Below are 19,127 nucleotides of genomic sequence, written 5' to 3'. Positions count from 1 at the left end.
CATCATTGTATCATTAGCACACTCAAGTGATTTGCATACTCAGTTGAGTTAGTCTTCTTTCTTACATCTATTTGCGTACTGAACTGCATGCACTTCCTTGCAAATATTTAATCACTTATAGCTGCCTTTACACTTTGCAATGACCATGAGATGATACTTGTGTGCAGCTGACTGAAAACAAGAAGTGTGCTGAATGTCATGACAGCGGAAAAACGACTCTGATGTAGCATTCCATTTACACAGATCCAAATCTTAATACCTAAGCTTACCTAGAACTTTAACACTTCTATTTTCCTGCCTTTCAAGCAATAGTAAATCCTTCAAGAAATGAAAATCTAGTTAAGATTATGAAGGCATGGTTTTGATGCTTCATTCTATCACAGGAACCCTTGCCCTGGTCTACCTCTCCCTCCCAAAGCAGCCATATTTATGGTCCACCCTTTTTATTCAGCGCTGAGAGATGAAGTGGCCTCAACATGAATAAGGGATGGGCTTAAGACCTCTCCTTTTTCCAATGTGATTCTTGCTTTCCCTCCTCATGGCTCCAATGGCTCTCCTCTTAAGAAGTGGATGATTTGTTTAACCATCGACATGTTTATTTGTCCATTTGGACCCTTCGTGAAATTGATTCCCCCCAGGAGAGTGCTGCATTCGACCTATCAAGTGCTTCCAGAAATCCTCCTCTGCGCTATCACTAGCATATCAGGTTCCTGGAGAGATCAGACCAGACATTGTGCTCGTGAGTCACAAGAGGCCTTGTCCAAAGCCCTGCCAACCTGACACCAGCCATTTCTTCCAAGCTCCTGCCAACCTGATCAGCCGCAAATCTGATAAACCTTAGAGAGGGGAAGGAATGACTCAGTGTTGTGTTCTTTATGGCTGGATAGGGAGTTCAACACTTTCCCTAAATCTATTAATTAATCTTAAGTCTGCAAGTTGTTTATAGAGTGGGGGTGATGGGGCTTAGGACTGAGCGGTACTGGCTCTTGCTCAGAAAACTGCACTTAAAGGTTGAATTAGGAGTTTGCTATAAACGTTGCTGGGAAAAGTAAAGAGATGTGTTATGCCACTGAACCTCTCACTTTTGCCATCTTGTACTAATTTGGGCCAGTTTTGTAATTTCTATTTGTAACAGTAGAAGTCAAATTTATTTAAAGACTTAAAACTCTGTAATCTTCAAGTGCGAGTCACGCACCTTGGCGGTTTCATACGCTAATATTCATTGATGCAAAAGGTATGATTCAGCACCAGGGAAATAAAGTCCATCTGTATGGTTACTAGGGATCAGAGATGATGGGTTGAATCACAGAAAGGTGCATGCTTTAATTTCGCTTTCTCATGCCACTGCGTGCAAAACAGCCCCTTATTTTTCAGCTGACACACAGGAAAGGGTTACTGACTTCCCAAAAATGATGAGATTCTAGTCTGGATTCTAGAATAGCAAAAAAAATTGCTTGTACAAGGACAATAACAACGTTTTGTTCAAAACAATGTGTTATGATCTCAATCAGTTTTGCAAATAAAGGCTTTTGGCTAAAATCTTCTGGTACATGTTTGTTATAGTAAAATCTCCTCTTTGATTTACAGTTAATATTGAACATTAATAATAAAAGAAGAGTTTTAAAAAAAGCATTCAGAACATCTTCTGAAAGTTAGGCCAAAATATAAAAAAATCTAGATGAAAGCTCTGCTTGCTTTTTCCAGCTGATTCATCACATTAAAAAATAATAGAGAGAAAGGAGGAGAAAGAATAAAGAAATGTTTGACTAATATTGGAATCTTTAGTATTGATCTTTTATGTACATTCCCAAGTAATAAATAAATAAAATGAAAGAAAAAGTGAAATAAAAAGCACCAATGTAGTCTCATGACAACCCGTAATAATTCGTAAAATATCGTACGACTTGACTCGTACAAATAGGTAAGACTTTTATTCCCATTTAGACCAACCAATCAACAAACAGAATTTAAAATTGTTACAATACAGGCATTAAAATTTAGCAAGTCTCCAATCCATCACTTTTTAGACTTAGTAGTTATGTTTAGGTTAGGGGTTAAACTTAGGGGGAAAAATGTAAGAGCATCATTAGTTGGTTCGTTTATTATTTTCTATGGGCGTAAAAGTTGTATATGTTTTTACAAGACAACTTTTGCGATTTCGCCATCTCATTATGCCAGGTTGAAAAAGATTTGATTTATTTTGACAATTGTAATTTTAACAGAGAAAGCTGAAAGTGACAGTAAACAAAAGTGGAAGAGGGGGAATGTACACGTCCCTAATAATATAAAGTATGTACAATGCTCACAAAGCCCCAACATGAAAGTGTTTTTTTATTTTTATTTTTTTAAAGGTGGGTTTACAAAAATAAAAATCTATGTAAAAGAGAAGGAATATCCCATATTGGGTTGCTGATGTGTACCAAACCATGTGGCTCAGAGCCTCCGAAAACAAACATGATTAAAAATCATAAAACACAGAAAACAAAATAGCTGTGTCTGTTTATGAGATCGAGGGTGGACCTATTATCATAACGGCAGGGGTTGATTATCAATGATCATTAATATCAAGCAGAGGAAGGGGAAATTGCTTCTTTGATTTAAGGCATCATTTAACTTTGAGAGGTTGGCTTGGTAAGTGTTATTACACAGATGTCTAAAATACTGCATTCTGATTAATCAATTGAGGGACTCTGCGGTCATATATTTGTATACAAAGACCACAATAAACTTTATATTTGATCGTTGTCCCTGTCAACAAATCTCCTACACTGTGTTATAATTATGTCTCTCTTATAGCAGTCTGTGGTGTCTTTACTAAATTCAGTCAACACAGATCAATATTTTATGTCCATTTATTTACTTGTTTGGTAAGTAGTTGTGTATGAAGTGGTACAGTGTACAGCCATTCAGTCATTATCGCAAAATAAACCACTTCAGGCTGATTCAAGACCTCTGCACTTCAGGTTGGGGCCCTGACATTATCTTACGAAAATAACCAGCTGATCTGTGAGAGACTACCAGTCTGTAACTTAAAGCAATTTGTAACGTATTAAGGGTAAAACTTGAATGACAAGGGGAAAGTTAATATAAATAAGTTTTTGCTTTTAAGAATGCAGTTTTTAGCTTTAATCAGACAGGTTATTTTTAAATGTGTCATACATGCATTGGTACTGGCTGACCCAATAGACTCTGTCTCTCTCTTTCTACCAATCTCTTGTCCAATCCAGTACACTGTATATCCCTTCTTTGAGGAGGTATTACTAGCTGGCAGGAGAGGAGAGAGAAAGAGATGGAATGCATTAAGAACATGGATGCAGTGTCCGGGAGAACAGTATAAACCCAAAACACGCAATATCCTTCTAAGGGCATCATCATTGTGATTATAGCTTTGCTGACACATTTGCTCAAGATATGAACTGAGCTGGGTTTTCTCAGGATGGATTCCTCATGTGGAGCCCTGCATAATGACAGAGTGTGTCTTGACGGTTTATCCAAAGTGAACGCTAGAACGTTCTGGTGGTTTATAGTTTGGGAACAGTCACAGCTTACACATGAGAGGTATTTCTGCATGTGCTTGGCATGTGTGTAGAGACTATGACTGTCTATTAAAGCTACAACACCATGTCTTTTTAGAGTAATGTTCAAATTAAAGTGTGTAATTGAAAAATGTTCAATGTTAAAATATTTTATTCTATGCCCAGTTTATTAGGCAGAGGCTATTTTAAATAAATGATTTGTGCATTGTGGCGCTATCAAAACGTCACTTCATTTGTTTTAGCCTCCCAACACAGCAAGATTGGCTCATCCAATGGCGTTAGATTAGGGTGGGACTGATCTGTTTGCCCAACCAATGGAAGATGAGGGGAGTGTTTTGGGAAACCTGAAAACAATCATTAATTTCTCAGTTCTGTTCGGTGACGCTATAGTGGTGCAGAAATTACACACTTCAGTTTTAACGTAAATTAGTATTCCAGGTTCAATAGAAGTTAAGCTAAATCAACAGTATTTGTGACATAATGTTTATTACCACACAAATGTATTTCAACTTGATTCTCCTTTTCATAAAATAATAATAACAATAATCTTGGATTAATTGAGGCCAATCCATAAATATTAAAATTACTCACTGTTTCAAAGATATAGTCACAAGATATAAACACAAAAGTTTTAAGCGAATACTTAATGTAAGTGCTTTTATTAAATTATAAGATTTACATTTATGCTTTTCAACCCTTAAAAAACTGTCCCGTTCACTTGCATTATAAGTGCCTAAGAAAAGGAGGGACGGTGATCAACATTATGCCACAGATGCTGTTGATTGAGCACAACTTGTTTTGAACCCTGAAATATTCCTTTAATAAATGTGGTTGTTTCACTTTTTTTAAAGAGACAAAAATGTTATTTGTCAATCGTGATGCTGAGATGCCAAATAAAATAATGATAAGAGACGTACTGTATCTGTCTTAGTGAATACGACAGAACAAAAGCTTACACAGGCGTATATACCCCATTCCCTCATGTTTTCAATGGCAAGACACTGTTTGTAGCAATAGGTGCAGTAGACCAAACACTGTATTCTCAGCATTCAAAGTTAAACAATATGAAATAGATCCATCAAAATCTACTCTACATGCTGTTTCAAAGGCCTGTGAATAAACATAAATGATCTATAATAAATGATCACTCAACAAACTTGTGTTTGGCCCATTAAACTTAGGTTCACACAACAGTGGCCATTTTTCCCAGAATGTGCCCTTTTTATGATTGTGCATAAAGAGCAGGTGGGTTTAGGCATTGAGTGAATGCTGATTGGATGGGAAATATCTAAGTCTAGATGACTAATATACTCCATGTTTAGGCGAATAGCTGTGGGTGCAAACAACCAAAGGTGTTCACACATTATAAGAGAGGAACTTTGACTGACCTTATGGAGGCACTCAGGGCAGCAAGCTGTGCCTCCCTTCCAAACCCAAATCACTGAGGGTCACTGTAACTATTTTACTCCCTCAAAGGTCAAAGGTTATCCCCTTGCATTTATTTATCCGTACATCTTTCAGAGTGCAATTCCGGATCAGATGGCATCGGAAAGGAGTGCTCTGGAAAAGTTATTTGCTTTTGTGTGAGTGTGTGTTTTATTTAGAGAAAGAGGTTTGTCGTTTTTAGAGGGGCTAAGGGAATGTTTGCTCACCCTCTTAATGACTTTGTTAAGGAACACCATCCAAAGAAACGACAATAAAAACCACTTGACTTGACTCTCTATACTTTTGCTGGCGATTTGAAGCTCCTGCCCCTTATTGGAGCACTGCACTGCATATTATTATTTATAAGTTTTAAAGGCTTTTATTGGCAAAAACATTCAATATATACCCTTGTTCTTCATAACATCTGCAATTCACTCTGGCATATTGGATATCAACTTCTTGGCCAAATCCTGACTGATTATTTTTATTGCTCGGAGTTGATCACAATTTGTGGGCTTCTGCTTGTCCACTCACCTTTTTAGGATTGACCAGAGGTTCTCTATGGGATTAAGATACGGGGAGTTGCCTGGCCATGAATCAAAAATGTAAATGTAATGATCTCCGAGCCACTTCATTATCACTCTTGCCTTGTGACATGGTGCTCTATCATGCTAGAAAATGCACGGATCATCACCAAATTGCTCCTGGATGACTGGAAGAAGTTGCTGTTAGAGGAAGTTTTGATACCATTCTTTATTCAGGGCAGTGTTTTTGGGCAGAATTGTGAGAGATCCCACTTCCTTGGATGAAAAGCAACCCAACACATGGATGGTCTCAGGATGCTTCACTCTTGTCACGACACAGGACTCTGGTCTCTGAAGGCCCGAGAGTACCACTGAGAGATCCCAGGAGGGGAACAGGCTTGGCCGGGTGGATTCAGCCTCCAGGCTCCTCTAAGGAACCTGATAATGAAGTCGTGCTTACCCAAGGACTTGCCGTCCACTGCGTCGTGGTGGGCCATGATAGCGGCTACATACACCTTAAAGGTGGAGGGGGACAGCCTCCCCTCCTACCTCTCTTGCAAGGAATGAAAGCACTGACCGAACTGCGCATCTCTGCGGGTCTTCAGACCGGGAAGAACACCAATTTGCGAACAAGCACCACTTTAGGGCGTAAAGCTGCCAGGTAGAGGGAGCTCTGGCTTGGTTGATCGTGTCTACGACGGCAGGTGGTAGGTCACTCAGATCTTCTGCGTCCCGTCCTGGGGCCAGACGAGGAGGTTCCAGAGGTCTGGGCACGGATGCCAGAGGGTGCCTCGTCCTTGGGAAAGAAGGTCCTTCCTCAGGGGAATTTGCCAGGGATGTGCTGTCGTGAGGAGTGTGAGATCTGAGAAGCAAGTCCGACTGGGCCAGTAAGGAGCCACTAAGGTGACTTGTTCCTCATCCTCCCTGACCTTGCACAGCACCAGTGCAAGAAGGCTCACTGGGGGAAATGCATACTTGCGCAGCCCCCGGTGCCAGCTGTGTGCCAGTGCATCTGTCCCAAGAGGGGCCTCTGTTAGGGAGTACCAGAGCGGGCAGTGGGAATTGTCTTGGGAGGCAAAGAGATCTACCTGCTCCATGCCGAACCGACACCAAATCAGCTGGACCACCTGGGGGTGGAGACCTGTCGCGACAGCGCGTCCACTGTCATGTTGAGGTTGCCAGGGATATGAATGGCAAGCTGTGCCCTATCCACCAGGGGGACCTCCGTACACCTGTGGGCCGCCCCACCATCAGGGGTAGTGAGAGTGGACGAGCAAGGAGGTCGGATCTGGGTAGTGAAATGTGCCCTCCATGACCTCGTCAGCTCGTCATGCACTTCCGGGAAGAAAGGAACCGGGGGGGGCGTGTCTATGAGCTGTGCCACACTCACGGCAGCCCAGGAAAGCATAGCGGACATCCGCGTGTCAGCCTCAGATGGCAACCCAGATGAGTCATCAGCACCAGATGCCGTTGTGATGTCCTCCGATGCAGCGGCACAATCATCATCCTGCTCACGGGGTCCGAATGAGACAACGGACTGGCCGTGAGGTGAACCAGTCTTGCATCGGACCTGGAACGGAAGCAAATGAGTGTGCTGGGGGGCGGGTGGTTCGTGGGGATTTACCCGGCAAAACCGAGACATTGCTCTCCCCAAATCGCCTTAATCGCCGGGTGCGCCGGCCTTAATCACGTAGGAAGAAGGTGCGGCACGGGGGGCGGCTGAAGTGGCTTTCCCCCGCAATGAAAGCCGCGATTGCAATGTTGCCATGACTATGTTCTCGCAATGAGAACATAAACCATTCATAAATGCTGCCTCCATGTGATTGCAGCCCAAACACTCGAGGCAGCGCTTATGACCATCAGGTGCGGAGAGAAAACAGTCACATCCAGGAACTACACAGAGGCAGAAAGGTATCTTTAAAAAGAGGCGTCCTAAAAAGGACGTTCAATGCCTGCTATGTATTGCTCTATTTTGTGAATGAAAATACTCTCTTTTAGAGGGGAAAATACTTCTCTTTTAGAGGTATACACTCTTTTACAGAGGCACCGTCGAAGCACCCAGGGTTGTGGACTGCACAGCGTGCAGAGAGGGAGAAAGCCTCTGGTAAAACTCCGTAGATCTAACAGCAATGCTCTGATAGTGAGAATCAGCTTGCTGCTGCACAACAGCTCGGCTCCGAAGAAAAAATCTGACTGACAGATGCACGTCCACTTCCCTTTATATAGCATTTTTTCTCAATATCACTGTACATGGCTGGGAGCACTCTCCTTTTCAGTGTTAGGTGTTAGGTGCTTATCAAAGCATTAGCTGCTTAGAAAGAAATTGCATGCAAAGAAAACAACAAACAAAACAGCAAAACAACGTTCAGAAATGAAGAGAAATGTAAAGATAAAGCTCTCTTGCTCCTTCACACACTGTCCATGCGCAAAGAGAGATGCAACGTAAAGCTGTTATGTATAGCTAGAAGAAGAACAGAAGTGCTAGGTTTAAATGACTTTTAATGGCAAATATGCAGAGAATGTATAACTACTCTAAAGAGCACATCTGTATGAAAACTAAGCCAAATGAATCCCAGACTTTTTAAGGCAATTTAGAGATCTCGGCCATATGCTCCATCAGAAGTCAGAAAAAGAAGGACCAGTTCAGGAAAAGATGACACTTTTGTGGCTGTATTTGTGAGTTGTGTTACCCCACATGCAGGGTATGAAATAAACTTTTTTGCCCACCAACCACAGTGGCAGGGGGTAAATGCCCAATGTTACCAGACAGAGCAGAAATAGTGAGAATTATATGCGCATGTTCAGTGAAACACTGCGCGTGTGAGCACCAAAGCTCCAATAAATCTCTGACCACAGGGCGAGTCAGACACGCACATTGATGGCTTTTCTTTTGTCTGTTCTTGAATACATAATCAAGTGTGCGTCTTTGTGTCTAATGGCATTTCTTGTCATTTGTCACTCCGAGACATCTTACAGGTAGCCCGCTACAGTTGCATGTGGATGAGCAAAATGAAACATCTAACAGACTCCCACGTAAAAAAATATATAATAATAAAAGTATAATAATAATAATAAAATAAATTAAGTGAGGCAAAATGTGGATAAATTATCTTGGTGCTGAGCGGATCCGTTACAGGCATGACTGAAGCATTGCACAAACCAGAAAACATGAGCCGCTTGATGAGAAATGCGCCATGCCCCATTTCAGTTCATAACCATATCAAAGTTTTCTTATTTGAAATAAAAACACATTTTTATAATTATATTTATAACAGAAATATTATGATTATCTAGCATGAGAGCTATTTTGAGTGTGACAAAATGCAGTTTCTATTTGCAAACTGATAGTATATTTCGTCAGTTTTGACTGGGTGGACCAGCCGTCAACCTGGGTGGACCAGTGCCACCCTGGCCCTTATGTGGCCTCGCCCCTGCTTGCTTTCACTCAACCTTTTCATGCTTAAGTGTTGAGAGACAATTTACTGATGAATCTCACAGGAAACTCCTGTATTCACAGCTGTAAATCTGCTCTCTCTCTCTCTCACACACACACACACACACACACACACACACACCAACATTCACCTACTATGTGAATTCTTCCTTGTAGAATGCATGCGTGTTGTAAAAAAAATTATTACAGATCTCTGATGGTAAAGACTGATGTGAATTAAGTCACTTGGACTTGATTTTGGTCTTCGGATATGGTATATGGTGATTTAGGGGAAACAATTAGATTTCTTGGTCAGGAGAAACTCCATGGAGAAAACAAACAGGCTCGCTGCAGCTGGCCGCTGTGTTGCGTGTGAACACTCTGTCACTAAGAAATCTCTTACAAACACACACATGCATATATACACTACTTCTCCAGCTACGCTCACAGTGAGGAGCTCCAAACTGAGGAGGGCAAAGCCACAGATACTTTTACCCCATGGTGGTTGGAACAAAGCGAGAGTTCAGGGCTTCTAAAATACAACTGTTCTGTTACTGATTTAGCTTTGTGGGTTGAATGACTTGGCAGTATATTTGTGGCCTTTTTAACAAATTTTGGCATCAGCAACCAAGTCCCGTTAAATGGGTGAAAGTGAAAACTTTTCAAGCCATCCTCATCACATTTGACACCAAACAGGAAATTGTAGGAAGGTGTGATTGCTCAATCACCTCTGATCACACTGTGAATTCAATGACAAGATTGTGCTTACCAAAATTCAAACCACTGCACCCCAGTCAGGGCCGTAACCAGGGTTTGAAATTTAGTGATGTCCACAGTGAGGTGTCCAGACTTTTACCAAAATTACACCTACAAATGCAACATATTCTATATATAAAAATTAAATATAAAAATTAAAGGACTGAAAACAATAATAATACTGAAATCTTTTTTTTTATCGCAAATGCAGTTAACAATATTAATACAGAATTTTTGTCACATTACTAAGCAACATGTACTCAAATTAACTACAGAAAAATCTGCAAAAGTTAATTAACAACTGATTTATCTAGGGCTATGTTAACTCTGTTACATATCAATATTATCCAAAACAATCAATTGCTGTCCTTTGCCAGACTCTTAATTATTTAAAGGTGCACTCTGTGATTTTCCCCCCTATAAAAAGGTTTACTCCTACAGAAATTAATTGTAATTTTGCAGCATATGTATAAAATCATGAGTACTCACATGAGATGAGGACTCTAGTTATATCTGTAACCTTATAAAAGCTGTTTTATTCTAAATGGGGCAGGGGTGCCCTCATGGGGGCTGCCATTTTAAAATCACATGACCAGCTGAATACTACTCACTTAATCTCACTAGCCATAATGTCATTGGACAAGTTCACTCTTGGATTAAATTAATCATTGCTGATTATGAAAAGTGAATTTCTACAATTGCAACTGTAACTGAAAACTACTGATTTTGAATGATGCTGCACACCACTAAGTGTCACTGTAAGTTCAAGATGACACGAAAAATTAATGAGTGTACCTTTAATTCACCTTTTTCAATTAAAGTCCATTAGAACTGAACATATTTACAAAGGAGAAAAATTAATAACTTCATACTTAATTCATGAGTGTCCACGCTTTAAAGCTTTTTTGTTAAATTCGGCTTTGTAGTTGCCTTTATTACAAATTACCATTGTTTGTACATAGTATCCAGAGTTTAACTATGGTATTAGTAAGATTATGATAATCACAGGTAAATGGGATTGCCTGGCAAATGCACTGCGCAGCTTCAGGTAGCGCCATTTCATCACACTCTTGTAGTATATGTGGACACTAAAGAATCCAGCTAACTATCTAAACTAAATTATACATGCATGCAGACACTCAAAGGAGGTTTCAACCGCTTGTTTTTGTTTTTTTTATTCAGTTGTACATGCATACAAATTTATTTTTGCATATTAAATATTTACCAAAACATTTACTGAATATGAAATATTGACCTCATAGCTGGTTACGCCCATGCCCCCAGTGGCTGTAGCTGGAATTACTGTTGACCAGTTTCCAGGTGCAATGTCCACAGGGTGGCACCAAAAGCAAACTGTATTTTCAGCTGCAAATTATGTTATACAAACAGAAATTCAAATTTGAATAATCCTACACCCTAACCCTAAACCTAATCATCAGTGGAGTACATTTTTATTTTAGAGCGAAAATACAACTTTGGTATTGCGTTCATGAATTAAAAAAAAAAAAAACGTGATTACTTCTTGCTTTCCACATGAACAAAACCCTTGTCTTGCCAGTAATTCAGCTGAATGGGGTCGATTTCAGGGTAAACGAAAATTCAGATGCAACATGTTGATTTACTGTGTGATCACGTTGCAGATGTTAGATGCTGTATATCAAATCTCAGGGTTTAGAGATGAAGTACATTTGATAATATTAATAATATACAGTATCTACTAATCAATATTTTTCAGAACTGATTCATAATCAGCATATTAGCAGCTCAGAACTTTTCGACATAATGTGGGCCAGATAAATTAACCACAGGAGACTCATTGACAGCCGGCTCTGACTTATATAGACAAACTGTTGTTGAGCCTCTCAGGGGAGCTGGTTTGGATCAGTCAGCAGCCTCTGATGAACCATGTCTCTGTGCTCTCTGGAGGCTGATTTGGGCCGAGAGCTGTGGGCTGAGAGTATAGAGCTCATGCAGCTGCTTTTAGTTGTTTCTTTGTGTACATATCTACACATGTGTTCATGCACATACTGTATGTACATAGCTTCTCTAAATTGCATCTGGTTCCTGGTGAAATATATGGAGGTGGGATGTTGGGGTCATCCATTGCGCTAGAAGTGCAGTTTGGTACTTAATCTCATAAACATGACTCTGGATTCTTCATGAGTGATGGCAGCATTCCAGAGCTGATCCCATAGGCTTCTGTAGTGCTCGGCATCCAGGAATCAGTCATCTGTCTTTTGGTCCAGACCCAAGTAACAATAACCATTAGACACTAAAGATGTTTCCAGCACATCCAAAAGGTTGCTTGTATTCTCTTGTGCTTTGCCCCTGTCTTTGTGCTGAACTGATACAAGTTTGTGCATGTAACAACAGTGTTTTCCTATTACATATACAAATAAAATGCTATTTATTCTCTGATAAACAAGATACTGTTCTGAAAAACAGTTGATGTCAACACAAAATCTTTTTATGCTGGCAAGCCAGTTGTACATCTCACGCAACAGTCCATTGCAGACAGTTAGACAGGGCCAGAATTAGAATCAGGGGCCGTACTAATTTATTTAAAGGGATAGTTCATACAAAAATGAAAATTCTGTCATCATTTACGTAGCTTCGTGTTGTTCCAAACAGATTTGACATTCTTTCTTAAGTTCGACAAGTTCAAGTTTAGATTCGAAATTATTCTGAGTTAGAACGTTTCTGTAATACAGACTCAGGATCTCATCAGTGACCTTACTTTAAAACTGTTTTTGCCTAGTGCATTGATGAGAGAGTTAGTCCGAACCAGAGAGTTAATCAAAACCAGAGTATGGACGGTTCTATGTTGAAGCAATGGCTCTATCAGGATCTCATTAGAGAGCTTACATTAAAGCTGTTTTATTCAGAGTGTAATGATGAGAGACGTTAAGAATTTGGCAGTGTGAGAAGTACAAATCATGTAGTGCTTATGTGTAAGGGCTATTGTAAGGGCCATTACGTGAAAAGGGCATTGTAAGCGCTTTGTGTGGGAACTGAAATAGACAGCTTTTGCCTGCTATGACATTCATACATTCAAAAATGTGCAAACAAAAGTCAAACTCATGGACATGTCACCCCTCAAGACAAATGTAACCACTTAAAAGTGAAAAGAATTACAGAGTGGTGGTGTCCAGTTTTCCCTGTTACAGCTTTCAAAACAGCACAGCGCCCACATTACCATGCAATCGTAAAGACTCATCTATGAAGGTAACAGCTCCATCAAGTGGTGCAGGTCTGAATAATGACAAATAAGGATGCCTGGAAAAAAAAAAAAAGTTTTACTGGAGTTATACCAGTTGACTTGACAACTTGAACTAAACTATCTCATAAATGGTCAAATTATCTGATAATTGTAATATGTCAGATGTCCACTGTGATAGTATATTTTGTATGTTTTGACCATGGGCATGGCAGTTTGCATATGAGCAATGTTTATTACACCACTGCATGTTCATACAGCTTGTTAAAGGGATAGTTCACCCAAAAAAATAATTCTCGTATCATTTACTCACCCTCATGCCATTCCAGATGTGTATTACATTCTTTCTTCTGCAGAACACATTTGAAGATTTTTAGAAGAATATCTCAGCTCTGTAGGCTCTCAAAATGCAAGTGAATGATGATCAGACAAAAATCACATAAAGGAAACAGAAAAGTTATCCATATGACTCCAGTTGTCTTCCAAAGCAATATGTTAGGTGTGGGTGTGAAACAGAACAATATTAAATTTTTTCTTAAAGTTTTTTTAAAATGTTCTCTAAATCTCCACTTTAACTTTCACTTTCAGATGTGAAAGTGAAACTAAACAGGCACCACGTGTGACTTTCAGATGTAAAAGTGAAAGTGGAGATTTATTGTATAAAAAAAAAAACATTTTGATCTGTTTCTCACCCACACATATCATGTCACTTCTGAAGATGTGGATTTAACCACTGGAGTCATATGGATGTACGTTTCCTATATGCTGTTTTTGGAGCTACAAAGGTTTGATCTCCATTATCTTGCATTGTATTGACCTACAGAGCTGAAATATTCTTCTAAAAAATTTGTGAAATATTCTTCTAAAAAATAAGTTTGTATTCTGCAGAAGAAAGAAAGTCATACACATCATGGATGGCATGAAGTTGAGTAAACGATGAGAGAATTTTCATTTTTGGCAGAACTATCCCTTTAAGCACAAAGTCATACATGCAAGCTCTACATTACAGAGCTGTTTCACCCCTTTTAAACTGCACTGCTACATAAACCAACAAAATATTGAACTAAAAATAGTTCAAGCTCAAAACTGGCAGCTGAGGGAATCTTCCAAAACCCCTTGAAAGAATGGCAAGTTGTCCTGTTAACAGCCTTCACCTGCCAACTTAGTTAGCTGCTTTTAAAAACACAATAGGAAATGCTTTACATGTTGTTGTTGAGGCCAACAACTGTATATTACATTAATAACCATAAATATCCCTTTATGTTGTGGATGGCTGTTTCTAATTTGATTCAATCTGTGAAGTTAATATAAAATGCAGAGCTCCCCTGCTGAGATACTGAGGCAGCTGCAGACCACCACGAGGCTGCTAGCCTGAGGTTTGGTGACAAAATGTCATCATCAGGTCTGTTCCACAGAGGTTCTCACAGCACTTTGAGTGAGAAGCTGTAAGAAAGAGTGTGCGAATGAGTGAGCATGTGTAGGGGTGAGATAATTGGAATGAGAAATAAGTGGGCATAATAGGACCATTTTAACATGCTGAGTGAAAGACTAAGTTAGAGCAAAATCAAATCTATATCTCATCAAAGATACAACACATAGCCATTCTAAAAGACGTGATTGAAATGTTTTATTTTTTTTTCATCAGTTAAACAGAAAGTGGGTGCAGAGGTCAGAAGGAGGCAAGATACATGCATAAGTGGAGGAAGTGAGGTTAATTGAAGACTATGTGAGGGGTGTCACAGCCAGAGAAAACTGTCTGCTTTTTCCAGAAAATCAAATAACAGACCCTGGCACCTTGTACCAGGGTAATTATGACTGTCCCAAAGTAGCCAGCTTTGTTTCATTGCTTCTGTGGGTGATGATAGTTGAAGCCAACAAAAACTGTTTAAAAAGTCCTATAAATTCTCTCAAAAGAAAATAATTTGGTGAATTCTTTTTACGTATCATTGTATTATATTATCAGTACTGAAAAAGTAACAGACTCGCTGTGCTTTATTAACCTATAAAGCCTTTTTATCTAAACATCTTTGATATTAGGAATGTATCTATTTTGCTGGTGCATTATGGTTTTAGATTACCACAGACAGTGCAGTTTATTTCAGATTGAATATTAAGAGCAGAAAATCTAAATGAATGCCAGTGTCCTCATGACCACTCTTATAACAAACAAATTTGTTTAGTTTGAAAATAGAATACAAAATAATTTAAAAAAACTGAAACAAGTAAAGTTCAGACAGCGAAGCCTAAAATTTGTTTTCTGACCGTCAAAAGTCAGAATTTCAAAATTATTGAGATGAGAGTATAGGGACCATATGTGTCAGGCATCTTTGACTGGTTTTCTTGACTCTTAGTCTTCGCCCATTTTTTTATACTGTATGACTTGAGTTTATGAAATTTGCTTATAACCAAGTGGGCCTCATCTTAAAAGGATATATATTGCAAACTAAATAAACTGTGAATGTGACTGTGCTTAAAAATATGTCTGAGTCAGTAAGTTAGTCTGAGACAAAGTACGTTTAGTGGTCTGTGAGTAATTATAAAGATCAAAGGTGTCAGTTTGTTTTAGTCTTATGAACATTGTGTTTTTCTTCATTCTTACTGCTTATTTTTATAGGAAGAAATGAGTCAAGAAACATTAACAGACTTTTACTCTACTTTTGTTGTTGTGCTATAAAAAAAGGTCCTGAATCATTACATTTTGGATCAATAAGGTGTGTAATGTAGCTGGCTGATTTTGGGTATGAGTAGAAAAAGTAAGGCTTTTCTTATATCATACTGCCACCCTCTGATCAACAGAGGGATTTGCAGTCCAAACCCTTAAAGGAATAGTTCACCAAACATTTTTTAATTCTCTCTTTTTTTACTCATTCTCATGCCATCCCAGATGTGTATGGCTTTCTTCAAACAAACATATTTACAAGAATATCTCAGCTCTGTAGGTCCATACTATGTAAGTGAATGTTGTCCAAAAGAGTGAGGCCAGAAAAGATCAGTGGTTAAGTATTTACACCTGTGCTAACAGCTTTTTGTATTTTCAGTGAGCTGTGGCAGAGTTAAAAGTGGAGGAGACTGCAACCACATGTGCGTGCGTGCGTGCGTGCGCGCGCGCATGTTTTGAGTGTTTGCTGCAAAGCAACAAACATTTTGTAAATAAAGACTCATTCATTGTCAAGGAGTACGCCATCTCCCGCTTCCTCATTCCCTGGAACGAAGGAATTTGCTACAGTGGTGCCGAAACCCAGGAATTGAGCGCTGTGTCCTCGCTGCTGGCCAAAATCGTCAAGACTCTCACTGGTATCCACCAAATGCAACACCAGTCCCTCCTGGAGCTGTGGTCGGAACAGGAGCAACAGTTCCAGGTCAAGATGCAAGCCCAGGTGGAGGAGCAGGTGATCCGGAGCATGCTGCCATGGTCGGGTTCTCCAGCAGCGGCTGGACATTTCCCAGCAGGTTTGTGAATCCGGGGCCACAGGAGTGAGGTCTGGGCTGGTGCCCAGGTGCTGTGGGGAACCGGGACACATCCAGGATAAATGCCCGGTGATGTATGTGGGGGCTTGGGTCCATGTTCCCGAGGCGTCCCAAGCTGCCCCAGATCAAGCAGGGACATACCGTATACCAGTGATTATCCAAGGGGGTACATACCAAGCCTTGGTGGATTCAGGTTGTAATCAAACTTTGATTCACCAAACTTGGTTCAAGGTGAGCCTTTGGGTACAGCTCGCCGGGTGAAGGTGAGATGTGTGCATGGAGATATACATGAATAACCTTTAGTGCCTGTTACCAGTAGCGGTTCTAGTTTGTTTGGTTCCCTGGGTGAAACTCGCTTCAACAAGCCCCCAGAGTTATTGACCAAGGTGGGGGGTATTGGATTGTAAATGAGAACACCCACAAGGTTGTTGAGGCCTCATGGGATAAGTGGCTAGAATCCTGTTAATTGCAGTGCTAGAGGTCCCGCAAGCCTCCACAGGGTATTCCCCCTTTTAAGTACTTTATGACCATAACTTTGGGGCATCTTAGATGTTCTGAGGGAAAATTGGAATGATATTATCATTTATAGCAATGATTGGCAGAGGCATATCCAGCACCTGAGGGTTTTCCTGAGATTGCTGAGACGGGCTAGACTCACAGCGAATCTAACGACGTGTGCAATTGGATGGGTGAAATTATGGTATCTGGGTTTCCACTTGGGTCATGGACAAGTGCATCACCAAATTGATATCACCGAGACCCAAGACCAAAAAGGATTTGAGACAGTTCCTGGAGCTGGCTGGCTATTATCGTTGGTTTGTACCTATCTATACAGACGGCACCAGCCCGCTGACTGATCTCACTAAAAAGGAACACCAGATCCGGTCCACTGGACAAAGCCATGCCAACAGGTGTTTACACAAGTGAAAGCTGCACTCTGTGGTGGGCATTCTCCTGACTATTCTCTCCATTTTGTGTTAGAGACAGAAGCTTCGGACAGGGTGTTGGGGTCCGTATTGTCCCAGGTAGTGGAGGGGGAAGAGCACCCTGTACTGTACATCAGTCGTTAGCTCTTGGTGCAAGAGACAAAGTACAGCACGATAGAGAAGGAGTGCCTGGCCATCAAATGGGCAGTCCTCACCATCCGGTACTACCTGCTTGGGCGCGCCTTCACCTCATGAAGGATACCAAGGCACGGATCACTCTTTGGTATCTGGAATTTCAGCCCTTTAAGTTTGAGGTGGTCCACAGGCTGGGGAAGCAGATGGCTGTGTCCGATTTTCTCTCTCGGAATGGAGGGAGGGGGAAGTTGGTGGCAGGCCAGACAGCTCGTCGAGTGCCGATCTGTGGAGAGTGAGGCTGTAAAAGCTGAGTGGTTAAGGATTTACACCTGTGCTAACAGCTGTTGGTATTTTCAGTGAGCTGTGGCAGACTTAAAAGGTGAGGAGACGGCGACAGATGAGAGAGAGTTGCGCTTCATCCACCTGTGTGTGTGTGTGTGTGTGTGTGTGTGTGTGTGTGTGTGTGTGTGTGTCATCTGTCCCATGACCTCCTGCCAGCGGGCGTTCGACACTTCACGTGGCCTAAACGTGCACATAGCCTGGCACAAGTGTCGTGGTGAAGTCACCACTAAAGCAGCAGTGGTGGTTGTTGTTGTTGTTGTTGTGTGTGTGTGTTTTGAGTATTTGCTGAAAAGCAATAAGCATTTTGTAAAAGGTTTATTCATTGTCAAGGATTACGCCGTCTCCCGCTTCCGCATTCCCTGGAATGAAGGGATTTGCTAAAATTATCAATACAAAAATATTATTGATTGCTATTATTGTTGCTTTTTTGGCTTAATTTGGTTCTACTGTAAATACATTTGTTTATTTTATTAAACAAATTTTAGTATTTTTTCCTCTCTCATTTTAACAAGTAGGGGATTACACTGCATACCAAAATTATTAAAGTAGCAGACAATATAACAGAACTGTATATAAAAAGAAGAAATAATGTCCAAAACATACTCCGTAGTTGACCTCAACTCTCCTGCCTACAATATGTGTATGATTGTCAGTGCCAAGGGAAAGAGAGGGAGATGGAGAAGAAGAAAGGGAAAGGGAGAGCATGCAGCAAGAACCAGGTTAGGAAACAACAACAATAAATTGACATATAGTGAATAGTGGCAAGCAAAACAGTAACTACTCATACTCCAATACTAACTTATTGGCATTAAGTAGCCTATATTACATTTAGTTTTTGTAATATTATTTTACACCACATTTTTTCATAATAAAGGAGGAGGAAAACAACAGGGAGAGTCCATAAGTGATGAGAGGGAATTGACTAGTGAAAGAAATGAAGAGTGTGATTTTGGAGTTAGTTGAACCAATGTTAAAATGATAAAGTTATTTTTCAATAGACATATTTTTTGTTTTTGTGTGAAAAGAGGGTGGGTGGTGGCAGTGGGGCTCATTGGGTGCTCAGCACCCCTAAAGCTCTGACCCTAGAATCGCCCCTGGTGTTTGCAACACTAAAAGCTTGGTTTGTTTCCCAGGAAACATATAAGCTCATTTTAAAAAAAATATTATGGGTGCTCTGTACATCGCATTACCAAATGTAATTTTGCCAGAATTTTTTTACCTCTTTATATTACTAATTACTATTATTATTATTATTGCCTTCTCTGTATTTTTATTTTTATTTATTGGGTCGTCTTCACATAGCTGATCGTACAGTGACAGGCGCATATCGGCTTCAGTTTTCCCTTCTCATCATGGCTTCTTCCC

The sequence above is a fragment of the Xyrauchen texanus genome, chromosome 43 (assembly GCF_025860055.1).
Source record: "Xyrauchen texanus isolate HMW12.3.18 chromosome 43, RBS_HiC_50CHRs, whole genome shotgun sequence".
NCBI lineage: Eukaryota > Metazoa > Chordata > Actinopteri > Cypriniformes > Catostomidae > Xyrauchen > Xyrauchen texanus.
Note: the sequence above shows the minus strand (reverse complement) of the source record.